Source organism: Mixophyes fleayi, assembly GCF_038048845.1.
Source record: "Mixophyes fleayi isolate aMixFle1 chromosome 3 unlocalized genomic scaffold, aMixFle1.hap1 SUPER_3_unloc_1, whole genome shotgun sequence".
NCBI lineage: Eukaryota > Metazoa > Chordata > Amphibia > Anura > Limnodynastidae > Mixophyes > Mixophyes fleayi.
In genome coordinates, this window is record NW_027445885.1 from 90,001 (window position 1) to 102,500 (window position 12,500).

Below are 12,500 nucleotides of genomic sequence, written 5' to 3' on the forward strand. Positions count from 1 at the left end.
TCTGATCTTGAAAGATAAACAGCGCCGGGCCTAGTTAGTACTTGAATGGGAGACCACCTGGGAATACCAGGTGCTGTAGGCCTTTTTTCCCCCTCTCTTGTTCCGGCTTCCTTCAATGCTTATTTTGAGATGTATAAGTGATGTAGGTCATTAGGAAACCAATACCTACAGCCACACCACCCTGAACAAGCCCAATCTCGTCTGATCTTGGAAGCTAAGCAGGGCTGGGCCTGGTTAGTACTTGGATGGGAGACCACCCGGAAATACCAGGTGCTGTAGGCTTTTTTTTTTCTCTCTTGTTCCGGCCTCCTTCAATGCTGGTTTTGAGATGTATAAGAGATGTAGGTCAATAAGAAAACAATACCTACAGCCACACCACCCTGAACAAGCCCAATCTCGTCTGATCTTGGAAGCTAAGCAGAGCCGTGCCTGGTTAGTACTTGGATGGGAGACCACCTGGGAATACCAGGTGCTGTAGGCCTTTTTTTCTTCTCTCTTGTTCCGGCTTCCTTCAATGCTGGTTTCTAGATGTATAAGAGATGTAGGTCAATAGAAAAACAATACCTACAGCCACACCACCCTGAACAAGCCCAATCTCATCTGATCTTGGAAGCTAAGCAGGGCTGGGCCTGGTTAGTACTTGGATGGGAGACCACCTGGGAATACTAGGTGCTGTAGGCTTTTTTTTTTTCTCTCTTGTTCTGGCTTCCTTCAATGCTGGTGTTGAGATTTATAAGAGATGTAGGTCAATAGGAAACTAATACCTACAGCCACTCCACCTTGAACAAGCACAATCTCGTCTGATCTTGAAAGATAAGCCGCGCCAGGCCTAGTTAGTACATGGATGGGAGACCACCTGGGAAAACCAGGTGCTGTAGGCCTTTTTTTTTCTCTTTTGATCCGGCTTCCTTCAATGCTGGTTTTCAGATGTATAAGTGATGTAGGTCATTAAGAAACCAAATCCTACAGCCACAACACCCTAAACAAGCCCAATCTCGTCTGATCTTGGAAGCTAAGCAGAGCCAGGCCTGGTTAGTACTTGGATGCGAGACCACCTGGGAATACCAGGTGCTGTAGGCATTTTTTTTTTCTCTCTTGTTCCGACTTCCTTCAATGCTGGTTTTGAGATGTATAAGAGATGTAGGTCAATAGGGAACCAATACCTACAGCCACACCACCCTGAACAAGCCCAATCTCGTCTGATCTTGAAAGTTAAGCAGTTCCGGGCCTGGTTAGTACTTTTTTTTTTCTCTCTTGTTCTGGCTTCCTTCAATGCTGGTTTTGAGATGTATAAGTGATGTAGGTCATTAAGAAACCAATACCTACAGCCACACCACCCTGAACAAGCCCAATCTCATCTGATCTTGGAAGCTAAGCAGGGCTTGGCCTAGTTAGTACTTGGATGGGAGACCACCATGGAATACCAGGTGCTGTAGGCTTTTTTTTTTTCTCTCTTGTTCCGGCTTCCTTCAATGCTGGTTTTTAGATGTATAAGAGATGTAGGTCAATAGGAAAACAATACCTACAGCCGCACCACCCTGAACAAGCCCAATCTCGTCTGATCTTGGAAGCTAAGCAGGGACAGGCATGGTTAGTACTTGGATGGGAGACCACCTGGGAATACCAGGTGCTGTAGGCCTTTTTTTTTCTCTCTTGTTCCGGCTTCCTTCAATGCTGGTTTTGAGATTATAAGAGATGTAGGTCAATAGAAAACCAATACCTACAGCTACACATCTCTGAACAAGCCCAATCTCGTTTGGTCTTGGAAGCTAAGCAGGGCCGGACCTGGTTAGTACTTTGATGGGAGACCACCTGGGAATACCAGATGCTGTAGGCCTTTTTTTTCTCTCTTGTTCCGGCTTCTTTCAATGCTGGTTTTGAGATGTAGGTCAATAGTAAACCAATACCTACAGCCACACCACCCTGAACAAGCCCAATCTCGTCTGATCTTGGAAGCGAAGCAGGGCTGGGCCTGGTTAGTACTTGGATGGGAGACCACCTAGCAATACCAGCTGCTGTAGGCCTTTTTTTTTATCTCTCTTGTTCCGGCTTCCTTCAATGCTGGTTTTGAGATTATAAGAGATGCAGGTCAATAGGAAACCAATACCTACAGCTACACATCTCTGAACAAGCCCAATCTCGTTTGGTCTTGGAAGCTAAGCAGGGCCGGACCTGGTTAGTACTTTGATGGGAGACCACCTGGGAATACCAGGTGCTGTAGGCCTTTTTTTTTTCTCTCTTGTTCCGGCTTCCTTCAATGCTGGTTTTAAGATGTATAAGAGATGTAGGTCAATAGGAAACCATACCTACAACCACTCCACCTTGAACAAGCACAATCTCGTCTGATCTTGAAAGATAAGCAGCACCGGGCCTAGTTAGTACTTGAATGGGAGACCACCTAGGAATACCAGGTGCTGTAGGCTTTTTTTTTTCTCTCTTGTTCCGGCCTCCTTCAATGCTGGTTTTGAGATGTATAAGAGATGTAGGTCAATAGGAAACCAATACCTACAGCCACACCACCCTGAACAAGCCCAATCTCGTCTGATCTTGGAAGCTAAGCAGAGCCGTGCCTGGTTAGTACTTGGATGGGAGACCACCTGGGAATACCAGGTGCTGTAGGCCTTTTTTTCTTCTCTCTTGTTCCGGCTTCCTTCAATGCTGGTTTCTAGATGTATAAGAGATGTAGGTCAATAGAACAACAATACCTACAGCCACACCACCCTGAACAAGCCCAATCTCATCTGATCTTGAAAGCTAAGCAGGGCTGGGCCTGGTTAGTACTTGGATGGGAGACCACCTGGGAATACTAGGTGCTGTAGGCCTTTTTTTTTTCTCTCTTGTTCTGGCTTCCTTCAATGCTGGTGTTGAGATTTATAAGAGATGTAGGTCAATAGGAAACTAATACCTACAGCCACTCCACCTTGAACAAGCACAATCTCGTCTGATCTTGAAAGATAAGCTGCGCCAGGCCTAGTTAGTACATGGATGGGAGACCACCTGGGAAAACCAGGTGCTGTAGGCCTTTTTTTTTCTCTTTTGATCCGGCTTCCTTCAATGCTGGTTTTCAGATGTATAAGTGATGTAGGTCATTAAGAAACCAATACCTACAGCCACACCACCCTGAACAAGCCCAATCTCATCTGATCTTGGAAGCTAAGCAGGGCTTGGCCTAGTTAGTACTTGGATGGGAGACCACCTGGGAATACCAGGTGCTGTAGGCTTTTTTTTTTTTTCTCTCTTGTTACGGCTTCCTTCAATGCTGGTTTTTAGATGTATAAGAGATGTAGGTCAATAGGAAAACAATACCTACAGCCGCACAACCCTGAACAAGCCCAATCTCGTCTGATCTTGGAAGCTAAGCAGGGCTGGGCCTGGTTAGTACTTGGATGGGAGACCACCTGGGAATACCAGGTGCTGTAGGCTTTTTTTTTTTCTCTCTTGTTCCGGCTTCCTTCAATGCTGGTTTTGAGATTATAAGAGATGTAGGTCAATAGAAAACCAATACCTACAGCTACACATCTATGAACAAGCCCAATCTCGTTTGGTCTTGGAAGCTAAGCAGGGCCGGACCTGGTTAGTACTTTGATGGGAGACCACCTGGGAATACCAGATGCTGTAGGCCTTTTTTTTTTTCTCTCTTGTTCCGGCTTCCTTCAATGCTGGTTTTGAGATGTAGGTCAATAGGAAACCAATAACTACAGCCACACCACCCTGAACAAGCCAATCTCGTCTGATCTTGGAAGCGAAGCAGGGCTGGGCCTGGTTAGTACTTGGATGGGAGACCACCTGGCAATACCAGCTGCTGTAGGCCTTTTTTTTTTATCTCTCTTGTTCCGGCTTCCTTCAATGCTGGTTTTGAGATTATAAGAGATGCAGGTCAATAGGACCCAATACCTACAGCTACACATCTCTGAACAAGCCCAATCTCGTTTGGTCTTGGAAGCTAAGCAGGGCCGGACCTGGTTAGTACTTTGATGGGAGAACACCTGGGAATACCAGGTGCTGTAGGCCTTTTTTTTTTCTCTCTTGTTCCGGCTTCCTTCAATGCTGGTTTTAAGATGTATAAGAGATGTAGGTCAATAGGAAACCATACCTACAACCACTCCACCTTGAACAAGCACAATCTCGTCTGATCTTGAAAGATAAGCAGCACCGGGCCTAGTTAGTACTTGAATGGGAGACCACCTAGGAATACCAGGTGTTGTAGGCCATTTTTATTCCTCTCTTGTTCCGGCTTCCTTCAATGCTTATTTTGAGATGTATAAGTGATGTAGGTCATTAGGAAAACAATACCTACAGCCACACCACCCTGAATAAACCCAATCTCATCTGATCTTGGAAGCTAAGCAGGGCTTGGCCTGGTTAGTATTTGGATAGGAGACCACCTGGGAATACCAGGTGCTGTAGGCCTTTTTTTTTTCTCTCTTGTTCTGGCTTCCTTCAATGCTGGTTTTGAGATGTATAAGAGATGTAGTTCATTAAGACACCAATACCTACAACCACTCCACTTTGAACAAGCACAATCTCGTCTGATCTTGGAAGCTAAGCAGTGCCAGGCCTGGTTAGTACTTGGATGGGAGACCACCTGGGAATACCAGGTGCTGTATGCCTTTTTTTTTTCTCTCTTGTTCTGGCTTCCTTCAATGCTGGTTTTGAGATGTATAAGAGATGTAGTTCATTAGGAACCCAATACCTACAGCCACACCACCCTGAATAAACCCAATCTCATCTGATCTTGGAAGCTAAGCAGGGCTTGGCCTGGTTAGTATTTGGATAGGAGACCACCTGGGAATACAAGGTGCTGTAATCCTTTTTTTTTTCTCTCTTGTTCCGGCTTCCTTCAATGCTGGTTTTGAGATTATAAGAGATGTAGGTCAATAGTTAACCAATACCTACAGCCACACATCTCTGAACAAGCCCAATCTCGTTTGATCTTGGAAGCTAAGCAGGGCCGTACCTGATTAGTACTTTGATGGGAGACCACCGGGGAATACCAGGTGCTGTAGGCCTTTTTTTTTCTCTCTTGTTCCGGCTTCCTTCAATGCTGGTTTTGAGATGTATAAGAGATGTAGGTCAATAGGAAACCAATACCTACAGCCACTCCACCCTGAACAAGCCAATCTCGTCTGATCTTGGAAGCTAAGCAGGGCCAGGCCTGGTTAGTACTTGGATGGGAGACCACCTGGAAATACCAGATGCTGTAGGCTTTTTTTTTTCTCTCTTGTTCCGGCCTCCTTCAATGCTGGTTTTGAGATGTATAAGAGATGTAGGTCAATAGGAAACCAATACCTACAGCCACACCACCCTGAACAAGCCCAATCTCTTCTGATCTTGAAAGCTAAGCAGGTCCAGGCCTGGTTAGTACTTTTTTTTTCTCTCTTGTTCCGGCCTCCTTCAATGCTGGTTTTGAGATGTATAAGAGATGTAGGTCAATACAAAAACAATACCTACAGCCACACCACCCTGAACAAGCCCAATCTCGTCTGATCTTGGAAGCTAAGCAGGGACAGGCCTGGTTAGTACTTGGATGGGAGACCACCTGGGAATACCAGGTGCTGTAGGCCTTTTTTTTTTCTCTCTTGTTCCGGCTTCCTTCAATGCTGGTTTTGAGATTATAAGAGATGTAGGTCAATAGGAAACCAAAACCTACAGCTACACATCTCTAAACAAGCCCAATCTCGTTTGATCTTGGAAGCTAAGCAGGGCCAGGCCTGGTTAGTACTTGGATAGGAGACCACCTGGGAATACCAGGTGCTGTAGGCTTTTTTTTTTTCTCTCTTGTTCCGGCTTCCTTCAATGCTGGTTTTTAGATGTATAAGAGATGTAGGTCAATAGGAAACCAATACCTACAGCCACACCACCCTGAACAAGCCTGATCTTGGAAGCTAAGCAGAGCCGGGCCTGGTTAGTACTTGGATGCAAGACCACCTGGGGATACCAGGTGCTGTAGGCCCTTTTTTTTTTCTCTCTTGTTCCGACTTCCTTCAATGCTGGTTTTGAGATGTATAAGAGATGTAGGTCAATAGTAAACCAATACCTACAGCCACACCACCCTGAACAAGCCCAATCTCATCTGATCTTGGAAGCTAAGCAGGGCTGGGCCTGGTTAGTACTTGGATGGGAGACCACCTGGAAATACCAGGTGCTGTAGGCTCTTGTTTATCTCTCTTGTTCCGGCCTCCTTCAATGCTGGTTTTGAGATGTATAAGAGATGTAGGTCAATAGGAAACCAATACCTACAGCCACACCACCCTGAACAAGCCCAATCTCGTCTGATCTTGGAAGCTAAGCAGAGCCAGGCTTGGTTAGTACTTGGATGGGAGACCACCTGGGAATACCAGGTGCTGTAGGCCTTTTTTTCTTCTCTCTTGTTCCGGCTTCCTTCAATGCTGGTTTCTAGATGTATAAGAGATGTAGGTCAATAGGAAAACAATACCTACAGCCACACCACCCTGAACAAGCCCAATCTCGTCTGATCTTGGAAGCTAAGCAGGGCTGGGCCTGGTTAGTACTTGGCTGTGAGACCACCTGGGAATACCAGGTGCTGTAGGCCTTTTTTTCTTCTCTCTTGTTCCGGCTTCCTTCAATGCTGGTTTCTAGATGTATAAGAGATGTAGGTCAATAGGGAAACAATACCTACAGCCACACCACCCTGAACAAGCCCAATCTCGTCTGATCTTGGAAGCTAAGCAGGGACGGGCCTGGTTAGTACTTGGATGGGAGACCACCTGGGAATACCAGGTGCTGTGGCCATTTTTTTTCTCTCTTGTTCCGGCTTCCTTCAATGCTGGTTTTGAGATAATAAGAGATGTAGGTCAATAGGAAACCAAAACCTACAGCTACACATCTCTAAACAAGCCAATCTTGTCTGATCTTGGAAGCTAAGCAGGGCCAAGCCTGGTTAGTACTTGGATGGGAGAACACCTGGGGATACCAGGTGCTGTAGGCTTTTTTTTTTTCTCTCTTGTTCCGGCTTCCTTCAATGCTGGTTTTTAGATGTATAAGAGATGTAGGTCAATAGGAAACCAATACATACAGCCACACCACCCTGAACAAGCCTGCTCTTGGAAGCTAAGCAGAGCTGGGGTTGGTTAGTACTTGGATGGGAGACCACCTGGGAATACCAGGTGCTGTAAGCCTTTTTTTCTTCTCTCTTGTTCCGGCTTCCTTCAATGCTGGATTCTAGATGTATAAGAGATGTAGGTCAATAGGAAAAAAATACCTACAGCCACACCACCCTGAACAAGCCCGATCTCATCTGATCTTGGAAGCTAAGCAGGGCCAGGCCTGGTTAGTACTTGGATGGGAGACCACCTGGGAATACCAGGTGCTGTAGGCCTTTTTTTTTCTCTCTTGTTCCGGCTTCCTTCAATGCTGGTTTTGAGATTATAAGAGATGTAGGTCAATACAAAACCAATACCTACAGCTACACATCTCTGAACAAGCCCAATCTCGTTTGATCTTGGAAGCTAAGCAGAGCCGGGCCTGATTAGTACTTGGATGGGAGACCACCTGGGAATACCAGGTGCTGTAGGCCTTTTTTTCTTCTCTCTTGTTCCGGCTTCCTTCAATGCTGGTTTCTAGATGTATAAGAGATGTAGGTCAATGGAAAAACAATACCTACAGCCACACCACCCTGAACAAGCCCATTCTCATCTGATCTTCGAAGCTAAGCAGGGACGGGCCTGGTTAGTACTTGGATGGGAGACCACCTGGGAATACCAGGTGCTGTAGGCCTTTTTTTTTCTCTCTTGTTCCGGCTTCCTTCAATGCTGGTTTTGAGATTATAAGAGATGTAGGTCAATACAAAACCAATAACTACAGCTACACATCTCTGAACAATCCCAATCTCGTTTGAACTTGGAAGCTAAGCAGGGCCGGACCTGGTTAGTACTTTGATGGGAGACCACCTGGAAATACCAGGTGCTGTAGGCCTTTTTTTTTTCTCTCCTTTTCCGGCTTCCTTCAATGCTGGTTTGAGATGTATAAGAGATGTAGGTCAATAGGAAACCAATACCTACAGCCACACCACCCTGAACAAGCCCAATCTCGTCTGATCTTGGAAGCTAAGCAGGGCCGGGCCTGGTTAGTACTTGGATGGGAGACCACCTGGCAATACCAGCTGCTGTAGGCCTTTTTTTTTATCTCTCTTGTTCCGGCTTCCTTCAATGCTGGTTTTGAGATGTATATAGAGATGTAGGTCAATAGGAAACCGATACCTACAACCACTCCACCTTGAACAAGCACAATCTCGTCTGATCTTTTCAAGATAAGCAGCGCCGGGCCTAGTTAGTACTTGAATGGGAGACCACCTGGGAATACCAGGTGCTGTAGGCCTTTTTTTTCCCTCTCTTGTTTCGGCTTCCTTCAATGCTTATTTTGAGATGTATAAGTGATGTAGGTCATTAGGAAACCAATACCTACAGCCACACCACCCTGAATAAACCCAATCTCATCTGATCTTGGAAGCTAAGCAGGGCTTGGCCTGGTTAGTATTTGGATAGGAGACCACCTGGGAATACCAGGTGCCGTAGGCCTTTTTTTTTTCTCTCTTGTTCTGGCTTCCTTCAATGCTGGTTTTGAGATGTATAAGAGATGTAGTTCATTAAGAAACCAATACCTACAACCACTCCACTTTGAACAAGCACAATCTCGTCTGATCTTGGAAGCTAAGCAGTGCCAGGCCTGGTTAGTACTTGGATGGGAGACCACCTGGGAATACCAGGTGCTGTATGCCTTTTTTTTTCTCTCTTGTTCTGGCTTCCTTCAATGCTGGTTTTGAGATTATAAGAGATGTAGGTCAATACAAAGCCAATACCTACAGCTACACATCTCTGAACAAGCCCAATCTCGTTTGATCTTGGAAGCTAAGCAGAGCCGGGCCTGGTTAGTACTTGGATGGGAGACCACCTGGGAATACCAGGTGCTGTAGGCCTTTTTTTCTTCTCTCTTGTTCCGGCTTCCTTCAATGCTGGTTTCTAGATGTATAAGAGATGTAGGTCAATGGAAAAACAATACCTACAGCCACACCACCCTGAACAAGCCCAATCTCATCTGATCTTCGAAGCTAAGCAGGGACGGGCCTGGTTAGTACTTGGATGGGAGACCACCTGGGAATACCAGGTGCTGTAGGCCTTTTTTTTTCTCTCTTGTTCCGGCTTCCTTCAATGCTGGTTTTGAGATTATAAGAGATGTAGGTCAATACAAAACCAATAACTACAGCTACACATCTCTGAACAATCCCAATCTCGTTTGAACTTGGAAGCTAAGCAGGGCCGGACCTGGTTAGTACTTTGATGGGAGACCACCTGGGAATACCAGGTGCTGTAGGCCTTTTTTTTTTCTCTCCTTTTCCGGCTTCCTTCAATGCTGGTTTTGAGATGTATAAGAGATGTAGGTCAATAGGAAACCAATACCTACAGCCACACCACCCTGAACAAGCCCAATCTCGTCTGATCTTGGAAGCTAAGCAGGGCCGGGCCTGGTTAGTACTTGGATGGGAGACCACCTGGCAATACCAGCTGCTGTAGGCCTTTTTTTTTTATCTCTCTTGTTCCGGCTTCCTTCAATGCTGGTTTTGAGATGTATAAGAGATGTAGGTCAATAGGAAACCGATACCTACAACCACTCCACCTTGAACAAGCACAATCTCGTCTGATCTTTTCAAGATAAGCAGCGCCGGGCCTAGTTAGTACTTGAATGGGAGACCACCTGGGAATACCAGGTGCTGTAGGCCTTTTTTTTCCCTCTCTTGTTTCGGCTTCCTTCAATGCTTATTTTGAGATGTATAAGTGATGTAGGTCATTAGGAAACCAATACCTACAGCCACACCACCCTGAATAAACCCAATCTCATCTGATCTTGGAAGCTAAGCAGGGCTTGGCCTGGTTAGTATTTGGATAGGAGACCACCTGGGAATACCAGGTGCCGTAGGCCTTTTTTTTTTCTCTCTTGTTCTGGCTTCCTTCAATGCTGGTTTTGAGATGTATAAGAGATGTAGTTCATTAAGAAACCAATACCTACAACCACTCCACTTTGAACAAGCACAATCTCGTCTGATCTTGGAAGCTAAGCAGTGCCAGGCCTGGTTAGTACTTGGATGGGAGACCACCTGGGAATACCAGGTGCTGTATGCCTTTTTTTTTCTCTCTTGTTCTGGCTTCCTTCAATGCTGGTTTTGAGATGTATAAGAGATGTAGTTCATTAGGAACCCAATACCTACAGCCACACCACCCTGAATAAACCCAATCTCATCTGATCTTGGAAGCTAAGCAGGGCTTGGCCTGGTTAGTATTTGGATAGGAGACCACCTGGGAATACAAGGTGCTGTAATCCTTTTTTTTTTCTCTCTTGTTCCGGCTTCCTTCAATGCTGGTTTTGAGATTATAAGAGATGTAGGTCAATAATTAACCAATACCTACAGCCACACATCTCTGAACAAGCCCAATCTCGTTTGATCTTGGAAGCTAAGCAGGGCCGTACCTGATTAGTACTTTGATGGGAGACCACCGGGGAATACCAGGTGCTGTAGGCCTTTTTTTTTTCTCTCTTGTTCCGGCTTCCTTCAATGCTGGTTTTGAGATGTATAAGAGATGTAGGTCAATAGGAAACCAATACCTACAGCCACTCCACCCTGAACAAGCCAATCTCGTCTGATCTTGGAAGCTAAGCAGGGCCAGGCCTGGTTAGTACTTGGATGGGAGACCACCTGGAAATACCAGATGCTGTAGGCTTTTTTTTTTCTCTCTTGTTCCGGCCTCCTTCAATGCTGGTTTTGAGATGTATAAGAGATGTAGGTCAATAGGAAACCAATACCTACAGCCACACCACCCTGAACAAGCCCAATCTCTTCTGATCTTGAAAGCTAAGCAGGTCCAGGCCTGGTTAGTACTTTTTTTTTCTCTCTTGTTCCGGCCTCCTTCAATGCTGGTTTTGAGATGTATAAGAGATGTAGGTCAATACAAAAACAATACCTACAGCCACACCACCCTGAACAAGCCCAATCTCATCTGATCTTGGAAGCTAAGCAGGGACAGGCCTGGTTAGTACTTGGATGGGAGACCACCTGGGAATACCAGGTGCTGTAGGCCTTTTTTTTTCTCTCTTGTTCCGGCTTCCTTCAATGCTGGTTTTGAGATTATAAGAGATGTAGGTCAATACAAAACCAATAACTACAGCTACACATCTCTGAACAATCCCAATCTCGTTTGAACTTGGAAGCTAAGCAGGGCCGGACCTGGTTAGTACTTTGATGGGAGACCACCTGGGAATACCAGGTGCTGTAGGCCTTTTTTTTTTCTCTCTTGTTCCGGCTTCCTTCAATGCTGGTTTTGAGATGTATAAGAGATGTAGGTCAATAGGAAACCAATACCTACAGCCACACCACCCTGAACAAGCCCAATCTCGTCTGATCTTGGAAGCTAAGCAGGGCCGGGCCTGGTTAGTACTTGGATGGGAGACCACCTGGCAATACCAGCTGCTGTAGGCCTTTTTTTTTATCTCTCTTGTTCCGGCTTCCTTCAATGCTGGTTTTGAGATGTATAAGAGATGTAGGTCAATAGGAAACCGATACCTACAACCACTCCACCTTGAACAAGCACAATCTCGTCTGATCTTTTCAAGATAAGCAGCGCCGGGCCTAGTTAGTACTTGAATGGGAGACCACCTGGGAATACCAGGTGCTGTAGGCCTTTTTTTTCCCTCTCTTGTTTCGGCTTCCTTCAATGCTTATTTTGAGATGTATAAGTGATGTAGGTCATTAGGAAACCAATACCTACAGCCACACCACCCTGAATAAACCCAATCTCATCTGATCTTGGAAGCTAAGCAGGGCTTGGCCTGGTTAGTATTTGGATAGGAGACCACCTGGGAATACCAGGTGCCGTAGGCCTTTTTTTTTTCTCTCTTGTTCTGGCTTCCTTCAATGCTGGTTTTGAGATGTATAAGAGATGTAGTTCATTAAGAAACCAATACCTACAACCACTCCACTTTGAACAAGCACAATCTCGTCTGATCTTGGAAGCTAAGCAGTGCCAGGCCTGGTTAGTACTTGGATGGGAGACCACCTGGGAATACCAGGTGCTGTATGCCTTTTTTTTTCTCTCTTGTTCTGGCTTCCTTCAATGCTGGTTTTGAGATGTATAAGAGATGTAGTTCATTAGGAACCCAATACCTACAGCCACACCACCCTGAATAAACCCAATCTCATCTGATCTTGGAAGCTAAGCAGGGCTTGGCCTGGTTAGTATTTGGATAGGAGACCACCTGGGAATACAAGGTGCTGTAATCCTTTTTTTTTTCTCTCTTGTTCCGGCTTCCTTCAATGCTGGTTTTGAGATTATAAGAGATGTAGGTCAATAGTTAACCAATACCTACAGCCACACATCTCTGAACAAGCCCAATCTCGTTTGATCTTGGAAGCTAAGCAGGGCCGTACCTGATTAGTACTTTGATGGGAGACCACCGGGGAATACCAGGTGCTGTAGGCCTTTTTTTTTTCT

At 45.6% G+C, this 12,500-nt stretch overlaps 9 non-coding genes and 45 pseudogenes across 9 annotated transcripts; all 54 read left to right on the forward strand.

Annotated features, from left to right (window-relative positions):
* The window catches only part of LOC142110567 (5S ribosomal RNA), a 119-nt pseudogene extending 37 nt beyond the window's left edge, over positions 1–82 (forward strand).
* Positions 83–163: 81 nt separating this feature from the next.
* LOC142110831 (5S ribosomal RNA) lies at positions 164–282 on the forward strand. The gene has a single exon (XR_012680766.1). It is a non-coding gene; the product is annotated as a 5S ribosomal RNA (ribosomal RNA).
* An 80-nt stretch (positions 283–362) lies between these two features.
* On the forward strand, positions 363–481 carry LOC142109834 (5S ribosomal RNA; annotated as a pseudogene).
* An 81-nt stretch (positions 482–562) lies between these two features.
* On the forward strand, positions 563–681 carry LOC142110299 (5S ribosomal RNA). The gene has a single exon (XR_012680507.1). It is a non-coding gene; the product is annotated as a 5S ribosomal RNA (ribosomal RNA).
* A 280-nt stretch (positions 682–961) lies between these two features.
* LOC142110505 (5S ribosomal RNA) lies at positions 962–1,080 on the forward strand (annotated as a pseudogene).
* A 240-nt stretch (positions 1,081–1,320) lies between these two features.
* On the forward strand, positions 1,321–1,439 carry LOC142110034 (5S ribosomal RNA; annotated as a pseudogene).
* An 81-nt stretch (positions 1,440–1,520) lies between these two features.
* LOC142110040 (5S ribosomal RNA) lies at positions 1,521–1,639 on the forward strand (annotated as a pseudogene).
* Positions 1,640–1,718: 79 nt separating this feature from the next.
* Positions 1,719–1,837, forward strand: LOC142110433 (5S ribosomal RNA; annotated as a pseudogene).
* A 68-nt stretch (positions 1,838–1,905) lies between these two features.
* LOC142110218 (5S ribosomal RNA) lies at positions 1,906–2,024 on the forward strand (annotated as a pseudogene).
* Positions 2,025–2,105: 81 nt separating this feature from the next.
* LOC142110253 (5S ribosomal RNA) lies at positions 2,106–2,224 on the forward strand (annotated as a pseudogene).
* Positions 2,225–2,304: 80 nt separating this feature from the next.
* Positions 2,305–2,423, forward strand: LOC142110598 (5S ribosomal RNA; annotated as a pseudogene).
* An 80-nt stretch (positions 2,424–2,503) lies between these two features.
* On the forward strand, positions 2,504–2,622 carry LOC142109836 (5S ribosomal RNA; annotated as a pseudogene).
* Positions 2,623–2,703: 81 nt separating this feature from the next.
* On the forward strand, positions 2,704–2,822 carry LOC142110693 (5S ribosomal RNA). Its single transcript, XR_012680633.1, has one exon. It is a non-coding gene; the product is annotated as a 5S ribosomal RNA (ribosomal RNA).
* Positions 2,823–2,903: 81 nt separating this feature from the next.
* On the forward strand, positions 2,904–3,022 carry LOC142110587 (5S ribosomal RNA; annotated as a pseudogene).
* Positions 3,023–3,102: 80 nt separating this feature from the next.
* LOC142111030 (5S ribosomal RNA) lies at positions 3,103–3,221 on the forward strand (annotated as a pseudogene).
* An 83-nt stretch (positions 3,222–3,304) lies between these two features.
* Positions 3,305–3,423, forward strand: LOC142109726 (5S ribosomal RNA; annotated as a pseudogene).
* An 80-nt stretch (positions 3,424–3,503) lies between these two features.
* Positions 3,504–3,622, forward strand: LOC142110522 (5S ribosomal RNA; annotated as a pseudogene).
* A 71-nt stretch (positions 3,623–3,693) lies between these two features.
* On the forward strand, positions 3,694–3,811 carry LOC142110485 (5S ribosomal RNA; annotated as a pseudogene).
* An 81-nt stretch (positions 3,812–3,892) lies between these two features.
* LOC142110467 (5S ribosomal RNA) lies at positions 3,893–4,011 on the forward strand (annotated as a pseudogene).
* An 80-nt stretch (positions 4,012–4,091) lies between these two features.
* LOC142110536 (5S ribosomal RNA) lies at positions 4,092–4,210 on the forward strand (annotated as a pseudogene).
* An 81-nt stretch (positions 4,211–4,291) lies between these two features.
* Positions 4,292–4,410, forward strand: LOC142109763 (5S ribosomal RNA; annotated as a pseudogene).
* Positions 4,411–4,491: 81 nt separating this feature from the next.
* Positions 4,492–4,610, forward strand: LOC142110439 (5S ribosomal RNA; annotated as a pseudogene).
* Positions 4,611–4,691: 81 nt separating this feature from the next.
* On the forward strand, positions 4,692–4,810 carry LOC142110364 (5S ribosomal RNA; annotated as a pseudogene).
* An 80-nt stretch (positions 4,811–4,890) lies between these two features.
* On the forward strand, positions 4,891–5,009 carry LOC142110423 (5S ribosomal RNA; annotated as a pseudogene).
* An 80-nt stretch (positions 5,010–5,089) lies between these two features.
* On the forward strand, positions 5,090–5,207 carry LOC142110473 (5S ribosomal RNA; annotated as a pseudogene).
* Positions 5,208–5,445: 238 nt separating this feature from the next.
* Positions 5,446–5,564, forward strand: LOC142110857 (5S ribosomal RNA). Its single transcript, XR_012680790.1, has one exon. It is a non-coding gene; the product is annotated as a 5S ribosomal RNA (ribosomal RNA).
* Positions 5,565–5,644: 80 nt separating this feature from the next.
* LOC142110345 (5S ribosomal RNA) lies at positions 5,645–5,763 on the forward strand (annotated as a pseudogene).
* A 272-nt stretch (positions 5,764–6,035) lies between these two features.
* Positions 6,036–6,154, forward strand: LOC142110581 (5S ribosomal RNA). The gene has a single exon (XR_012680540.1). It is a non-coding gene; the product is annotated as a 5S ribosomal RNA (ribosomal RNA).
* Positions 6,155–6,234: 80 nt separating this feature from the next.
* LOC142109908 (5S ribosomal RNA) lies at positions 6,235–6,353 on the forward strand (annotated as a pseudogene).
* An 81-nt stretch (positions 6,354–6,434) lies between these two features.
* LOC142110954 (5S ribosomal RNA) lies at positions 6,435–6,553 on the forward strand. Its single transcript, XR_012680882.1, has one exon. It is a non-coding gene; the product is annotated as a 5S ribosomal RNA (ribosomal RNA).
* An 81-nt stretch (positions 6,554–6,634) lies between these two features.
* On the forward strand, positions 6,635–6,753 carry LOC142109729 (5S ribosomal RNA; annotated as a pseudogene).
* Positions 6,754–7,220: 467 nt separating this feature from the next.
* On the forward strand, positions 7,221–7,339 carry LOC142110795 (5S ribosomal RNA). Its single transcript, XR_012680731.1, has one exon. It is a non-coding gene; the product is annotated as a 5S ribosomal RNA (ribosomal RNA).
* A 79-nt stretch (positions 7,340–7,418) lies between these two features.
* Positions 7,419–7,537, forward strand: LOC142109935 (5S ribosomal RNA; annotated as a pseudogene).
* Positions 7,538–7,618: 81 nt separating this feature from the next.
* LOC142109856 (5S ribosomal RNA) lies at positions 7,619–7,737 on the forward strand (annotated as a pseudogene).
* Positions 7,738–7,816: 79 nt separating this feature from the next.
* LOC142110373 (5S ribosomal RNA) lies at positions 7,817–7,935 on the forward strand (annotated as a pseudogene).
* Positions 7,936–8,015: 80 nt separating this feature from the next.
* LOC142110027 (5S ribosomal RNA) lies at positions 8,016–8,134 on the forward strand (annotated as a pseudogene).
* A 284-nt stretch (positions 8,135–8,418) lies between these two features.
* Positions 8,419–8,537, forward strand: LOC142109976 (5S ribosomal RNA; annotated as a pseudogene).
* An 81-nt stretch (positions 8,538–8,618) lies between these two features.
* On the forward strand, positions 8,619–8,737 carry LOC142110440 (5S ribosomal RNA; annotated as a pseudogene).
* A 79-nt stretch (positions 8,738–8,816) lies between these two features.
* Positions 8,817–8,935, forward strand: LOC142109892 (5S ribosomal RNA; annotated as a pseudogene).
* An 81-nt stretch (positions 8,936–9,016) lies between these two features.
* LOC142110826 (5S ribosomal RNA) lies at positions 9,017–9,135 on the forward strand. Its single transcript, XR_012680761.1, has one exon. It is a non-coding gene; the product is annotated as a 5S ribosomal RNA (ribosomal RNA).
* A 79-nt stretch (positions 9,136–9,214) lies between these two features.
* Positions 9,215–9,333, forward strand: LOC142110208 (5S ribosomal RNA; annotated as a pseudogene).
* Positions 9,334–9,414: 81 nt separating this feature from the next.
* LOC142110029 (5S ribosomal RNA) lies at positions 9,415–9,533 on the forward strand (annotated as a pseudogene).
* Positions 9,534–9,817: 284 nt separating this feature from the next.
* LOC142109977 (5S ribosomal RNA) lies at positions 9,818–9,936 on the forward strand (annotated as a pseudogene).
* An 81-nt stretch (positions 9,937–10,017) lies between these two features.
* LOC142110442 (5S ribosomal RNA) lies at positions 10,018–10,136 on the forward strand (annotated as a pseudogene).
* An 80-nt stretch (positions 10,137–10,216) lies between these two features.
* LOC142110365 (5S ribosomal RNA) lies at positions 10,217–10,335 on the forward strand (annotated as a pseudogene).
* Positions 10,336–10,415: 80 nt separating this feature from the next.
* On the forward strand, positions 10,416–10,534 carry LOC142110424 (5S ribosomal RNA; annotated as a pseudogene).
* Positions 10,535–10,615: 81 nt separating this feature from the next.
* LOC142110474 (5S ribosomal RNA) lies at positions 10,616–10,733 on the forward strand (annotated as a pseudogene).
* Positions 10,734–10,971: 238 nt separating this feature from the next.
* Positions 10,972–11,090, forward strand: LOC142110753 (5S ribosomal RNA). Its single transcript, XR_012680690.1, has one exon. It is a non-coding gene; the product is annotated as a 5S ribosomal RNA (ribosomal RNA).
* Positions 11,091–11,169: 79 nt separating this feature from the next.
* LOC142110209 (5S ribosomal RNA) lies at positions 11,170–11,288 on the forward strand (annotated as a pseudogene).
* An 81-nt stretch (positions 11,289–11,369) lies between these two features.
* On the forward strand, positions 11,370–11,488 carry LOC142110030 (5S ribosomal RNA; annotated as a pseudogene).
* Positions 11,489–11,771: 283 nt separating this feature from the next.
* LOC142109978 (5S ribosomal RNA) lies at positions 11,772–11,890 on the forward strand (annotated as a pseudogene).
* An 81-nt stretch (positions 11,891–11,971) lies between these two features.
* On the forward strand, positions 11,972–12,090 carry LOC142110443 (5S ribosomal RNA; annotated as a pseudogene).
* An 80-nt stretch (positions 12,091–12,170) lies between these two features.
* LOC142110366 (5S ribosomal RNA) lies at positions 12,171–12,289 on the forward strand (annotated as a pseudogene).
* An 80-nt stretch (positions 12,290–12,369) lies between these two features.
* LOC142110425 (5S ribosomal RNA) lies at positions 12,370–12,488 on the forward strand (annotated as a pseudogene).
* Positions 12,489–12,500: the final 12 nt, after the last annotated feature.